This window comes from Epinephelus moara, chromosome 20 (genome assembly GCF_006386435.1).
Source record: "Epinephelus moara isolate mb chromosome 20, YSFRI_EMoa_1.0, whole genome shotgun sequence".
In the NCBI taxonomy this organism is placed as follows: domain Eukaryota; kingdom Metazoa; phylum Chordata; class Actinopteri; order Perciformes; family Serranidae; genus Epinephelus; species Epinephelus moara.
Window position 1 is genome coordinate 19289212 of NC_065525.1, and position 15037 is coordinate 19304248.

The 15037-nt window shown below is 43.8% G+C and overlaps 1 protein-coding gene across 2 annotated transcripts in view; it reads left to right on the top strand.

The window, feature by feature from the left end:
• The window catches only part of lrrc4ca (leucine rich repeat containing 4C, genome duplicate a), a 236875-nt gene that overhangs the window by 161903 nt on the left and 59935 nt on the right, over positions 1-15037 (top strand). The window contains exon 1 of one of the 2 annotated variants that reach the window (XM_050073758.1): positions 4529-6093. The exons of the other annotated variant lie outside the window; for it this stretch is intronic. The gene's annotated coding sequence lies outside the window, so the exon portion shown is untranslated. Of the gene's footprint in view, positions 1-4528; positions 6094-15037 lie in introns of those variants that run through there. 2 annotated transcript variants of the gene reach the window in all.

Here is a 15037-nt window from a genome sequence, read left to right on the forward strand (position 1 = left end):
CACACACTTCTAGTGGGTCATAAGTGGTGATTGAGATGGATTACTTTTCTATGAGTCCATTTTTTTTAGTTGTTTTAGGGCAATCCTGTGTACCAGTGTACCTTTAACAGCGCAGCAGAGATAGGCGTCGAACATGATATCATGTGCATGCTTGACTTTATGTGTTACTAATACTAATTTGAGTTTACATGTTAAAGGGTACCTCTGGCAGATGATGATGCTCAATGATATGATAAGTAATATACTGATTATATAATGATCATCAACTGATTCATCCCTCAGTGAGTGTGGGCCTTCTCATCTCTTGATACTGCTTTGAGCTGCAGCCAATATCCAATAACTAAGCCAGTCATCCAGTCTCCTTCACCATTATATTATGCGGTTGAAGCAGCTTAGAGAGTGTTATTAGGGTGAAGCATGCTTTGAATTATTTTAATTTACCCCAGATCCAGGGGTGAATGAAGAACCCCAGCCAAAAGTGGCCTAGAATGGAAACTAAGAATTCATTCTTCAATCGCGAGCCCTATGGGCCAAAGGAAGCCTTGGATAAGAAGTACAGTTAGAGATTAGTGTGGATCAAAGTGGAGATTAAATAGGATGGCAAACGCATTGATGCACCTAATTATCAAGTGCGTGAAATTTGATGAATTGCCTTGAATCACAGCAACGGCGTCACTGAGGTGTTTGTAGAATTGCTGTCATTGACGCTCAACTAATTCTGCGGTTGAAATATGTGATTTACGGCAAGTACAGTGGAAACAGGGCGAAGCGAAGAGGGATATCAAACATTAGACGGAAGAAAGACAAGCTTCCTACGCTACACAACCCGAGGTGGCACTAAGACTGATGGAGCAGAATGGAAACGAGCGACGTGTGACGCATTCTCCGGGCCCGCAGACTCGCTTCCCCGACTCACCTCTCACAACACACCTGACTACATTATTTCATTGCCTCTGAGCCCGGCAGGATATCTGTAGTGATGTCTCATACCCTCCAAAACAACATCATGAATAATGAATGCCAGATCTCAAAATAAATAACACACATTATTAATGTATTCAGAGCCTCCTTTAAAAGGGGCAGCTGTAGGTGCCACAGAATCTCACTCGGTCTCTGATTTAACTATTTTTGTGAAGAACATGAGAAGGAGGGAGGGGTATTGTAATGTGTGTTTTTATCAACATAACAATGGAATTCTAAAAACAACAAATCCACAACTGCTGAGATATAAATTTTAAAGTGAGAGGAATTCAACATTTGTAAATCAGAGCAAGTAGCCGAGAGTGTAGCTACATCCTATGCATATTCCATGTGAAACGGCATCACTGTCATCACTACAATAAAACTTGCATTACATGGAGATTTGTGGTTTCGTTCTAAACTCCTTATGTTTTGATAAACCTACGCTATGTATAAATGTACTTTTCTTTTTTTTTTAAACCTGTCAGCTAAACCGAATCTTGGCAGAGCAAACAGCGACACTGAGTAGCCTTGACTTAAGTGTGGTATGTATATTCCTTTTGATCACTGGATGAGACCTACATGGCATACCCAACATGATTATTACATTATCTAATTGCATCCCAACACATGTATTATTCAGGCCCTGACAACATAATACTCTCAGGGAAAGGAAGAGATCTGTGTGCCTTAAGCCGTCTTCTGTCAAAACACCAGCTTTTTTTTTCTTTTTCTTCGGGGTGGTTTCCGTAAAGCGATGATAAAGAGCATGGTGCGGTAGAAATAATCATTTTTAAAGCCTACACCACCGCTGCGTCTGTAATTGACATTGTTTATGTCAAGCGATCTTTATTTTTACAAGGATGCTGAAAGCATAACCAATAATCTATACTGAAGCATTCCCTTAAGTAAGGTTGGTTTTTTTTAACTCGGCCCTCGCCCTTGCCACCTCAGGAATAACTGGCCCCGTGAGTCTTGTATGTGTCTTGCCCTTTCAGGGAACAAGGTCACATTGTTTACAATGGCAGCACAACACCTCTTTAACGTCCTCCAAGGACAGAGTGATCTTTGCCATGATGTTTCAATACTGCTCAGGCCTTACATCAGTAAAAACGTAGATTCAGGCGTCACGTCAGGTGGAAGAATGTTGAATAATGCATTTTACAATCAGTGCATGAATGTAGTGTTAAAGATGATGCAGTCTGGCAACAGTGGGTGCGGTTACATGATGGCTTCTCATTCAGAATGAAATAAATCTGAATGAAATCATTCATGGGAAATAATAAAATAGTAGTTTACATGGGAAATATTCATTCCGAATGAGGGTTTACATGGGAGATCAGTTTAATCGCCTTTTAATCTCCTTTATTCGGGTCCGCGCAAAGTTTGGGGCAGGGAAGGTTTCTGATTGGATAGGGGGCGGGGCGGATGTTACGTGTTTATGTTTACCGGAAGAAAACATTGTAGTCCTTGCTCCGGATAACAAGATGCTTGACGACGCCGTTCTTAGTGCCTTTTTCGGGCATGTTTTGCTTATATTCTTGAAGCAGCAGTACGACAACAACTTTGTTCTGCTAATGCTTCATCTGTTGAGGAGGAGAAGGGAGGTAGAAGGTCGAAGAAGGGAGATAGTGAGGAGGAGAAGGGAGGTAGAAGGTCGAAGAAGGGAGATAGATGACCATGCTTTGGTGAATGGAAACCGGTGAGTGCAACAAGTCCGACTGCTCTATCTCAGCCCGTTGCTATGCACGCTATACGTCATTGCGCCAGAAGGGCAAGAAAACGAGCATGCGCAGAAAGACTGGAATGAACTTAAAGAAGAATGAGTGTATACAAGTGCGAGAAATTCTTTCATTCAGAATTAGAAACGGAATATTCCAGCCCCTTACATTGGATTGAATTTTCAATCGCATTGGCCATTTTCATTCCGAATTAGGTGTTTACAAGATCACTTTTAATAGGAATGAACTTTTATTCCGAATGAAAAGGGAATTAAACTGTCCATGTAAACGCACTCAGTATCCCAGAGCTTCACTTGGAAGATGCTAGTGTTTCCACCAGCAAAGTCTGTGTGGTCTCAAACGCTACATAAATCAAAATAAAGGCTATGGCCTCCAGTGATGGTTCCCACACAGCAAATAAGACCTAAAGTAGTGAGGAATGGTCACCAGAGATCCACAGACTCCCCGCTGATGGAGAAGTAAAAGCTTTAAATCAAAACCATTAGGCAAGGCTGCCATACAGCAACATGACACACATTACAGACGGGGGGGCACTCAGAGGTGACCTCAGCCGTTACATGTGGATGACATGGAAATGCTGGTAGATTCAAAGGGTATTACACAATAACACGGCTCTGCTATCTTGAAGAGCAAAGTGGGTTTTGCACATTAATAGGTTTCACTTGCCCGCTTGGCCAGAGCCGAGGAGAACGTGAGGCGAGAAGAATGGAATGAAAAAAATTGAGTTACTTAATGATGTCTCCTTCGACTGGAAAGCAAGAGGGCGGTGCTCTTTACTACCGTATGCCAGAGACACAGACAGGCAGGTTGACAGTTATGAAGACGGATGAATGACGCAACGCCTTCAACACAGAAGGGAAATGAGATCAGATGTTGACAGTGCGATGCACACATCCCTGGTGTGGCATTCAAATGTTTTCTCACATCTAATATCACATGATCTGTGAATGCATCCTCTTCCCCAGATGAGACATGCTCTCACTCTCCCATCTGCAAATTCATCCTATTTTTTTGCTCCATTCTACATGTTGTATAATATGACTGAGCCTAGCAGAATATGTGCCGTACAGCAGGTTGCCTGAGATAAACGTTTTACAAGCAGTAATCTTTCTGAAGACCTGAAAGTCTCCTGTGTCAGCCGCCATGCTAAAAAATCTGCAACGTGTATTTCATAATTCATAACACAGAGCCAGCGTTTATAAATGGGGGTCTAAAGTGCTGAAGCCTGAGAAAGATTATAACACATATTAAACTGTCTTCTGGATTGTCAGACTTGTCACAGCACTCCCCTCATGTGCTGCACATTTATTCCTTTCTGTGACTGTGCGGCTGCTGTTCTCTGCACCGTGAACCATTATGCAGGCCTATATGTCTTCTATTGTGCCCTGCAGCCATTTAAAACACAAATAGATATGGAATATATAATCCTATATAAACAAAACGCAGTCTGTCATGGGAGAGCAATCCTATGCGACAATGCAGCCTGAGGCCACTATCACACAGCATACAGGAGAGGGGGAGTCGGTAGGTGGCAGTCGTGTCCCATTTGCAGGAGACACATGGGAGGAATCTCTCTCTTGCTGTCTCCCCTATCTGTCCAAGCCTCCCTGTTTCTCTCGCGCGCGCACGAAAACAATCATTTGCATTTGCTTGCCCCTATTAAAACTGACCAATGCACACAAAGGACAAAGGTCAAGAATCAATTAATTAATGCCAGCCGTCCGGGTGAGATGTGGCGCATGGATGGGGTGCCCGCAGTGGAGACATTGCAAGGAGCACCTAGAAGTTCAAATAGAGCGACATGAAGACTGAAAGAGAGGGGAAACAATATTTCCTGCCCTCACCGCCACAGTCCTGCGGCTGACGGCAGCGCCGAGCAGTCTCACTTTGGAGAGAAGAGCAGCTTGTCAGTGGGAGGTAACCTACATGATGCCCCCCCTCCCTACCTCCCTCCTTTTGCACTTATCAATTCAGTGTCCGTTCGTGCTGCGCCGTGCGTTTTTATTTGGGTACGTAAATGCCGAGCGCACTGAGGTACTGTAAAAAAGCGCACCGATGGATGCAGCCCGCGTGCGCGTCTTGGAGCGGGGTAATTTGTGATCACATTTTTTGAAGCAGCTTTAAAACACACTGCAGTGGACAGAGAGAAAAAAAAGAGAGGACAGACGGGGCTTCTTGGACGAGCTGTGGATAATAACCCCTTAGTAATTTCTTACCCCCCGCGCGCGCGCGCGTGTGTGTGTGTGTCACATCAATGGATAGGCGAGGCTTGAAATGCCGAAATGCATACATAGATGGAACGAGGGCGCAGAAGTGATGACTGCCTTTGGTGAACTCTAAGTCCCGTCCAGACAGGGGGTGAAATCAAGGCTCGGCGCGGAAAACATGTAAGAATTGGTGTACAACGAAGGCTCCTCACACTTGAAGCCGCACTGCCTGAATTGCTGATGGGGTTTTAAATAAAGGCTTCTTGAGGATACCAGCTGGATTTTTTTTCCCTCCTTCTTCTTCTTTCGATGTTGCATCCCAGCTTAACGCATTCTTCCTCTCGAAAATGGAGAACGGAGCAACCTAAAGAGAAGATATTGTGTGATCTGGACAACTTTGTCAATCCTCCGATGCACAGGATACCTATTCACTCACAAAACTGCGGGACTTCTTTCACCGATATAACCAGGAGGGGGAAATAGAAATAAGCATCTTGAAATCCGCACTGAGTTGTGAGGTGAAATCTAATCAGATTCAGCCGGGTCGATGACTAAGAAGTAACAAAAAAACAAAAAAAAGGGACTTGAAGAAAAAGTTCCATTTGAAAAGCGGGACGCTACAATAACCCCACCTCTGCCCCCTCGATGTATGGATGATGGTCTGTCACACAGTCTAATGACGGGCTCTTCAGGATCTATCCACCTGGAAACTGACCACACGAGGTTCTCCGTGCTCTACACGTTGTGGAGAGGTTACTTTTTTTAACCTGTAATTTCAGACAGTGTTACTTCACATCTACCTAACTCATCATTTGGAGAAAAACCCGGGACCACAGAGGGTATCGCTTTACATCGGGAGAGTAGTTTCAACAATGGCACTTGTGGGTGCCTTCGTGTTCTGTGCGTCCTGAGAGAGAAAGAGAAAAGAGAGGAAATATCGGATGCGTTGTCATCACTGTGAGAGTTAATAGCATGTTCATTCTGACTGATGTGTGGATTACATACCACGTCGCTGTGAGAGTGGGGAAACAATGTGTCTGACAAGAGAATATCACCACGGATTCTGCAAAATCGCCTGAGAATTGCGGATGTTTTGTCGATGCAGTTTTTGGGGAGGGAGCGGAAGAGGCACCGTTCTCCGTCTAAAGCAGAGATCCTGCAGACCTCGGCGTCTTCGTGAACAAGTAAGTTAGTGTTTGTGGCGTAAACAAAAGATGCTGATTGTCTCACTCATCCCTATAACATAACTATAACCCCCACCTCATGCTCTTCCTGTGTGGATGTCCAAATGTGGCCAGTTTGTCTTCTTCTTTTGATGACTGCAGTGATATGAACTAAATCAGGGCACAGCATTCCCAAGGCTTTACCCTCTCTGATACTGCGGCCTCTAACTATAAGATCTCTAATCATGCGCTGATTTGGAAGATAAGGGGAAAAAAGATGCGCGCGCTCGCGTGGGTCTGCTTGCGTTTCACTGCGCGCCCTTGGAGTTGAGTGCGCGAGCACTGAGCTTAGGTGTCATGAACAGTGAAAAAGAAAGAGTTAAGCTTCCCTACTGAACAGAGAGAGAGAGAGAGAAGTGAAATAAATGGTGCTTTTAACATTGTGACATGCTGGATGCGCACGAGCCATCCATCCACCTTTGCATCCATCCAACCTGTACCTGCATGCTCTCAACCTACATCCAGTATCTAAAAACCTGCCATATTTAGCAGTGTTTTTATGCCATGGTGACCTTTCAGAAATAATTCATGGTATGTATATAAAATATGCAGTATATGTTTTTAAAATTCATGGGCTGCATCTCTGGAATCTCTTCCTGATGTCTAAATTGTCAAACTGGTCCCTTTCCTCCTCCTCTTCCTCCTCTTCTGCTTCTTCCTCTTCTTCCTCTTTGCATGGTTTACACAGTAGGCGCTTGTTCGCTGCCTCTGTGGAAGCCTGGGAGGGAGCTGTCCTTCTTCCGTGGTGCTGAAATTAAAATCTGCCGTCTTCTCTCTGCCTCTGCTCAGCTGGAGGAGACATGGCTGTTGTAGATCATGGCTTGAAAAATCTGAGCCAGTAGCCTGCTGAATATAATCCTTTTGAAGCAACAGATGACACATTTGAGGGCTTAAGCCTGTGATAGTCAAGAAGTTAAATGTGACTTATGTCTGTCTGTCTATCTATCTATCTATCTATCTATCTATCTATCTATCCCTGAAATCAACATTAAGAGTATTTTAGGACAAGCACTCCCCTGAACTTAGTACAAAAACACCTTCAATTTTTCATATCAGTGCTTTTGAACTCTGTAGCAGGTGAGCTTTAAAAATAGATGTCTGTCATGTTGGTGATAAACCCGTGTTGGTGGTGGTAAAAGCATAAGTAGAGGTGGCTGTCACTCCTCAGACAAAGAATGAATTGCATCTCTCACCTGTGAAAGTGAGAAACGTGGCGGACATTATTCACCCGCTGAAAGAAAAGCCCTCCATATGATGGAGTGACATCACCTTGGGGAGACAAATTAGACTGCCGATTTTATGTTTTTTCGCCCCGTCAGAGGCTTTAGCATGATAAATCCTCCCTACATATTCCCAAGATTGTTTGTTGGCAACTGCTGCAGAGTGATTCATAGTAATAAGTAGAAAGGCTGTTCCTCCTCCCCGTTTAACACTCCTCAAACCTTCTCATCCCTGTGGAGATTTCCTCAGAGATGGATGTGGGCTGTAGGTTTGGGATGTTACACGCTTTGAAAAGATCCAGCCAACGTACAGAGCAGATGAGTTTAAAAGTGACTCTGGATCAGTGTTTGTTTATTTCACCATGCATGCTAGAGTGACAACAGCTGTATCCCCAGCGTGTCCCTATTAGTCCTTCTAAGCAGTGGGAAATAGCCTCAGAGCAGGTGCAGCACAGGGACCAAAAGGGACGTCCCACTGCTCGCACAAAGTCAGCCATCGCGCTGATAATGTTGCTACCATAGATATCTGTTTTATGTCCAATTTCTCCAGCCATTGTTGTCCGACTTATCTATTGAAAATCATTCCAACCAGCCGTGTCAGAAAATTAATGAACTTGTCAGCTGGAAAAGGGCACCGCTGCAATGAGGTGCCAGGGTCTTGCAAAGCGACAGACTGTATACCCATGTTCCCTTCCCACACTCCCTTTGTCATTTTTCCCCCCCTTCCTCAGCCTGTGACTCAGTTCAGATCAGGGCCAGCACTTTGTGCCATATAATAAAATGTTCATTTCTCAAATCGGATTAATCTCTGTAAAGCCCAGCTTAGGACACCATTAGCATTCATTTCTTTCACTGCCGGGGACTTGTATCAATAATGGAGCTACCCCTACATTTTTCATCTTCTCTGGGTATAAAATCTCTCAGGGGGTTTCATTCAACGGGAAAGGGAACCGTTACAGTGATCCGTTATCTACTCCCTTGCCTTTTGTATTGGAGACCAGCAGTGCGATGCAGGGGGTCTGAAGTGGTAGGCTGGATAGGAGCTGGAAGCCCTCATGCTGGAGGTGAAAGACGCCTTTATAGGATGACAGCATCCATATAATGGACTGCAGATACTGAATGCAGAGCACAAACAATATGGCACTCAATAGAAGAAGTATTGTGGGTTTGTTCATGAGCCAGCATTCAATTTGCTGCATGTAACATCCTATGGGAGCCTGCAGAGCACATATCTGTTGTAATTAGCAAAGGTTAATGTACATGTGAATGTGTCCTTATTACTAATATTAGCTGAGCATTTGCAGTGACAGGTTTAAGCACTATGTTTCAAAGCCGGCTCACTGAGAAAGTCCAGAGAAACAAATTAAAAAATGTGTTCTCATATTATGTATCTTGTGTTTATCTAACAAGTTGGCGCTGTCAGCTCTCGGTGGAGAAAACTTGTATGGATTTTAAGGTCAGGGCAGAGGCAGTAGTGATGTGAAGTTTTCGCAAAGTGCATCATCGCTGATGATTGCTGCTTTTACACACAAGGTCATCCCCGTGGTGATTAATCATGCATACTTTCAGTGGGCAGGAAGAGAGTCACCTTAAAGGAATTGACGTTTGGAAGGTGCTGTCATAAGGCAGCAGTGACTAAGCTGTAACGTGATGGTCAGTGACACATTGTGTTGCGAGTCTGCATCACACAGGCAGCTATTGTGAATGTGATAACAAGAAGAAGAAGAAAAAAAAATCCCACCTCGGTTTCTTTTAAACTGTGCTGCTGGTCGATGACGCATGCACCACTTCGAAGAGAGTGTTGTGGTCAGATTGGTTGGCTGTAAAAGATGTAGCAATTTGTCATTGTTTTGTCACTGCCAGCTCACCGTCACAATAGCATCCCCCATATAGTCTTTATTGAGAAAAAGGGAGTTGTTGTAGCATCCTGCTATACCGCTGTGGATGATCATCTGAACCTGAGGCTGTGTGTTGTTCCTGCTTGTATAATATAATCAGCTCTATCAACCAGATACAAGCAAGCATCTTGGGTGCAGCACGCATACACAGACAGACCTGAACGGTATCTGCAGTGGTCTCACTCATTAGTCATCCTCTCCAGCGTGTCTGGCTGAATGCTCTGTCCAGGGAAAGAACAGCTGAGCAGGGGGACGGCCGCAGCACATTCCGCCAGTCGATGGATTAATCAATTGGTGTTCCAGCTCAGCCCATCCATCTCAGGGAATAATCTGGGAGACATCATAAAAGTGCCATTCTGTCATTCTAGAGGCCAGGGAGCATTGCTCCTTTTTTTTTTTCTGTCTCCCTCTCCACTGCCACTCTCACAGTGGAAACAGGAGTGGATTAAATGGAATATAGCTGAGTGTGTTGAGCGTGGCAACACTGTGAGGTGTTTGCTTGTGGGTTGTTTTTTTTTTCCGCTATTTTGAAACCTTACAGCTTGAAATATTTTTCTCCTGCTGTGACTCAGGGCTAAAAAGGAATTCTTCCAACTCCATCACTATCTCCCCGTTTCCTCGCCTCCTTCGTAAAATTCAGCTAAGAGCACTGACCTGAATTCAGTGTGCATCATTACTCACCACTTGCCTTACATCACCCACCTTGCCAGTCGTGATGATGGTGTCTTCTCGACTTAGTAATCCTCACCTTCCCCTCTGCTGTCAGTCTCTCTTTTCTTGACCTCGCTGGAATGTCACATGGTGCTAAAATGAGACTGACAGCACCCGAGGTAGGGCCGATGTGACGGTTGCATTAATAACAGCTTGCATGAGTACAGCACCAATACTCACATTCAAACACAACAGAAATACGTGCATATGCACCACTGAGGAGTCATTCTTCCTGCCTTCGGGGCACCTGGGCAGCGTCTGTGTAAAGTGATACTGGCCCAGGCCACTGCATTAATTCCTGCTGTTAAATTAAATGGTTAAATGGGCTGGGAAAGGGTGGCAGGCTATCTCCTACTGCCTTCCTTTATACTTCCAGATTGTGCCGTATAGAGGTAAGATATTTAAGTCCTCCTAAGTAAAAAAGCAAAGGACAATAAAGAAGAAAATTGAAGGCAGGGTATGAATGGAGACCTTCCTCTCAGGCGCTGTCTTCTCAATCTTTTGTTGTTGACAGTGGAATTTAGAGTGAGCTGAGCGTGCTCAGTGCTCTAAACACTCAAAGTTAAAAACATTTGAACTGGAGAGATGCCCTTCAAACAGGTTTTTAGTGGTCGCATAGCAACAGAGCCATGACTAGCGCATCCCCAGGCAGCTTATGAGCTGCTAGCTAAAATAGAGGTTGTCAATGGACAACAGCCTTCGGTGACAAAACCAGGAAGAATTTGATTTTAAAACTGTAGGCTATTTTAAAATGCACCGACCATCAGTCTGCCGCAAGTAATGGTTCTTGTAGGTTCTGGGATCCAGGTTCATTAATGTGAATTTTCTTCACATGCAGTCTGAATGCTGTCAACCAAATGAGTCACTTTCTAGGTTTCAGAGGGGGTTACTGAAGACAAAGAAAAGCTGTGTTGTAGTAGGAACAAGCATGTGCATGTGTGCGCCAGAGAGTGTACTACTTACCTTTTAACTTGCAGTGTTGTTTTTGAGATGAAAAGAAAATGCCCTGTAGCTGTAATGGATGCTTGACCTGTTAGAGCTGATGGGCTTTCTCCCAGTGGAGAGGAAGCATTTCTTTCATACAGTGTTTTGTCCAATAACAAATTGTTTGCTCTATCTGCAGGGGGAGTTGCAAAAAGATGTTGTACTTGGCTGTCCAGCATTGCATTTCACCAGGATCCATTTAGTTTTCAGTACTTTCCTCAGGTGAAATCATCAAAATACAGGAAACCTGGAAATAGTTTGCACCGAAGGGCAAAAAAAAAATCAAAAAACAGCCGCAACCTTGCAGCTGTTCCAACGTGCGTGAATCAAATCAAGCAAAAATAATGAAATGAAAAATTCAGCTGCCCTTTGAGAACGCTTCTCAGAGGCTGTAATGGTAGAAACCAGTGCATGAGGGTTTGACCCTGAGCTGTGCCGCGCTAACACCAGCAAGAATAGATTCACCTCATCATGCTGCGACTACTGAACACACGGCTGCTCATTCAGTGGTTAACAGAGAAACAGAAAACCCTTACATCCCCATGGGTTTATATTGTTTTAAAAAAAAAGTCAAGAAAGTTCTGCTTTGATGAAGAAATGAACAAAGAGGAATGTTAATCAGGAGAAAATTTAATTAAATCACCTTCACGTCAACTATAACGTGAAAACTGAAATGATAGTTTTGGCCTCTTTGTGTTTGTAATTCAGTTTTGATTATCACAGTATGCACAATGTGATAATGTGCTCCTGAGAGCCAAGTGTACATCAAATCTCCCATAATCAAAAGCTGTGCAGTGTTGTTTGGAGAGTCAGGAGCACAAGAGTACAATTTTCAAAATAAGAGAACTCAAATTGAACCTTAATTCGCTGTAGCTTTTCACTATAGTGTGTGTATGTGTGTGCGTGTGAAAACGCATGCTTGTGCCCTCCTAAACCTGTGCCTTCTGCAGACCCAGGGGTGCAGAGTGAGTGTCTGGGATCTGGACATCTGGGTCGAGCTTTGCCGTCTGTCTCCCAGATCTGCTTTTTAACTCATAAACCCAATCAGGCTGGCAATCAGATGGTAGCTCAGCTCAGCATCGCAGCAGGAATCTGGTCATCAGTCAAAGCCCCCACAATACTACACAGCGTGGTCACACCCCAGCTAGCAGTCACACATTCTCCAGACTGTTGAGCTGTACAGACATTGTGTCTTTGATCATTCTGAGGGAAGAAAAAGCCCCCCCCTCCTTTTGCCCATGACCACAGAATCTCACACCTATAAAGACACACCAGTGCGCTAAACAAGGAAACACACCTAATGATATGACTCACACACACACACACAAAAGAAAAAAAATAATACAGAAACACAACTCCAATTTCAGAGCAGACTTCATACTCTGCTCACAATTATTTATCTGTTTTCACTCATGAGCGCATGTGCATGCATGTGTACACGATGCATGTGCTCATCTGAGTGTGTATCTGCGCGAGTGTCAGTATCTTTGTGTGTTTCTTTCTCGCTACCCACTCACCCTGTTAGTCTCTGACCTTAATGTGTCACTCATCCTGGCACCTGCATGTAGGCAAGGCTGCCCTACTATGATAGTTTTGATCTGACAAGGATAGACTTACACTTGATTTAATCCAAGTTGTCTCTATGGAGTCTGCTGAGGTACCAGTCTGTTTCACTGCTCAGGTCAAGGCCTTGTGACAGCGGCTGTCAGTCTGTTCCTCCACTTGCTTGTGTGTGTGTGTGTGTGTGTGTGAGAGAGAGAGAAAGAGAAAAGAAATGCTTTGAGCTTTGAGACGCTAGCTGCAGAAAGGCCTGGATGAATTGCAGGAGCTCATGCGTGCCTGGTTAATGGGTAATCTCCTTCATACACAAAAAGAATTAATCCTGAACAGATGCCACCTCACATAATGAAACCCCTTGCACCGTTGTTTCCAAACAGGCAGCTTGTCAGGAATCAAGACGTAAACAAACAAACAAACAAACAAAAAGCTTTATTTTCACATTAATTACAACTCAATTTTAAAGTTTGAATGTCACGGCTTCTTGGTCTTTAGAATGTACTCAGCTCATAATAGCGCTGCAATAAAGGTCATTATGAATAAAAACAAAACAAACAAACCTAATTAAGAAAAAAAAAACACATTTCCACACAACAGTGACTGCTGGAGGTTCTCAATCAATGACGAAAGTTAATCTGTATGTCAGCAGGTAATGCATTTCACGAGTGAAAACAACAAAATTAAATTCATGAATGTAAGTAGTGGAGAGGCAGTGGAGGGGTAGCCAATCATGCTTGATGGGAAGAGGGAAATGTGTGTGTGGGGGTGTGTGGGGGTGTGTGTTTGAGCGCATGCCTGCAGCCCAATGGCTAGCCTCCTGCAGCCCGTGCCAGACTCCTCAGCGTTTGGCTGCAGACCGTCTGTCACTGAGGAGAGAAAATAGTCACACAACATTCAAAGCCTTGTCATATTTCATTTCCTTTTGGTGAATAAATTAACATAGTTTAACCACTGGCAGATGTGTTTCAATGGGAACGTACGCTACATTGTGTCAAATGTATGCACTACAAAACTGATCAAAGCAAGTGGGATAATGTTACACTGTATTAAGATTTAAAATCCAGTTGTTTTGAGCATAAAAAGATTATCTAGTGCTGACTGTGCAGTGCTATCCTTCTGGATTCAAATAAATGTGTCTGCCTCGTGATTACAGTATTTCTCTGGGTTGGAAGAGGGGGCGTGTTTGTTGAAAAAAAAAAATCCACTACAAAGATATCACTGAAAAAATATCTATCTTTTGAGTTTTTGTCTTTCATTGATCACCAAAAGCTTTATTTTCTAAGAATCTGCCAGTGAGGTACTACTAGGTCAAACAGTTTCCAATGGAAATCGACATTTTTCAAGGATTTTCCAGATGAGGCAGATTGCTACAGCACCATGTGAGAAATATCTCACTTGATTCTACAAAAGTGTTGAAACAAGTTGACTGTGTGTTCTTTTAAAAGGAAATGGCTTGTTTTAAGAATTTGTGTTGGGCCCACAGGAGGGACAGGGGCCAAACACTCATCCAGGGTTCAACTCCCAGCAGTGATTCCTAGAGCTCGGTCGTGAATTGTTTTCGCCAGTGTTGGTTTGTGGGAAGCCAGTGAGGGATCATGTTGTTTGTCGCTGTCCTTGATTAAGGTGACTGCACAAAGGAGGGTTGGATCTGGTGGGGTTAGGGTGGACTTTTCAGATTCTCCCCTGCACTTTTAAGATAATAAATCTAGGGCTGCCTCCTAATAGTCGACCAAACGTTAGTCGACCAGAAAGGTCAGATTTCATTGGTCGCTTAGTCGCAGAAAAAAAATGAAGAAAAGTTAAACTCTGTTAGGAACTGAGCCTTGTCAAAATAAATCAAACCTATATGACTTGTTGTGTGGGAATTTAATTTGACAGAACAGACACAGGAAATGCCCACGCTCAGCAGTCAGACAGGAGTCACGTTACAAACCAATCACAGTCGACAGATATCTTTCCCTTCTTCTGTAAATATTCAGTCTGATAAATACGAAAAAGTTGATCATGTTAGTGCAGGGCTACCCAGAGCTTTACATCTGTCCCATAGAGGATAGGCCTACACACTTATAAACATTGCCTGGAAGAAGATCAGCTCTGCACTCAGGATTTCAGGCTGTAAGATGCTTGTTAAAGTTACTTAGCAACTTCAGACTCAACCTGCCGCCGCACTCTTGAAAGCTGGCACAAAAAAGGCACAAGAATAGCGTCCACTCTCGCGATTTTCAGGCGGGTAAATTCGTGACATGTGTATAGCCCCTAATTTCCAGGGCTGGTACCTGCGGTTATTACACAGGCTAGTTAATAACGTGTCGGGCAGGAAATCCAAAGTGTGGTGTCATAATTTGAGAAGGTGAAGGACGACCCCAAGGTGATACGTAAACTCTGCAGGCAAACATGACGTATCATCTGAAACATGTAAGTAGCTACATGCCCATTAGCCACTTAGCACAATCATTACTGCTTTGCCGACAGCGTCATTAACAGGCGGCTCGCTCAGTGTGTGACGTGCACTAGATAAAATATAGGCCTATTATA